We start from the raw sequence: 1120 nt of genomic DNA, 5'->3' as shown, positions 1-1120 counted from the left end.
AACCCTAGAAGAAAATCTAGGTAGTACCATTCAGGACATAGGCATGGGCAAGGACTTCATGTCTAAAACACCAAAAGCAATGGCAGCAAAAGCCAAAATTGACAAATGGGATCTAATTAAACTAAAGTTTCTTAGATATTCTGAATATTAGCCTTTTGTTGGATGTATAGCCTGAAAACATTTTCTTTCATCACCTAAGTTGTCTTTTCAATCTTTTAGGTGTTTTTTTAATATGAAAAAGCATTTTAGTTTGACATAATGTTGTTTGCTTATTCTTGATTTTGTTGCCTATGTTTTGAAGCCTTATTTTAATAATCCTTTCCCAGTCCAACGTTAAAAGCTTTTTTTTACATTTTTATCTAATAGTTTCATAATTTGTGGCATTACATTTAAGTCTTTAGTTTTAGTTGATCTTCATATATGGCAAGGCACAAGGGTCTAGTATTATTTTTCTGCATATAAATATTTAAATGGCCCTGTAACATTTATTGAAGAGATTAGCTTTTCCCTAAAGTATGTTCTTGGTACTTTTGTTAAAAATCAGTTGGCTTTAGGTGCATAAATTAACTTCTGGGCTTATTGGGCACATTAGTCTACGTGTTTGTTTTTATGCCAGTACAGTGCTGTTGTGGTTACTATAGCTTTACAGCAAGTTTTGAAGTTTGATAAAGTGATGCCTTCAGCTTGCTTATTTTGCTGAAAGTTCCTTTGTCTATTCAGAGTTTTTTGTGGATCCATATAAGTATAGAATATTTTTTCTATTTCTGTGAAAAAATGTCATTGGCATTTTGATAAAAATCATGTTAAGTCCATAGATCACTCTGTGTAGCTGTTTTAACAGTATTCTTCCAGTCTACAAACAAAATATTTTTTTATTTATTCATTTGAATTTTTTTCTTTTTATCCACATATTGTAGTTTTCAGTGTAGAGCTCTTTTATCTTTTTAGTTAAGTGTGTTGCTAGGTGTATTAGTTAGGGTTCCCTAGAGAAACAGTACTAATAGGAGAATATATATATATATACACACACATATGTAAATGGGAGTTTATTAAGTTTTAATTTACAGATCACAAGATCCCACAATAGGCTGTCTACAAATTTGAAGAGAAAGGAGAGCCA

The sequence above is a fragment of the Colobus angolensis genome, unplaced genomic scaffold (genome assembly GCF_000951035.1).
Source record: "Colobus angolensis palliatus isolate OR3802 unplaced genomic scaffold, Cang.pa_1.0 Scaffold346, whole genome shotgun sequence".
In the NCBI taxonomy this organism is placed as follows: Eukaryota; Metazoa; Chordata; class Mammalia; order Primates; family Cercopithecidae; genus Colobus; species Colobus angolensis.
This window is presented reverse-complemented; position numbering follows the sequence as displayed.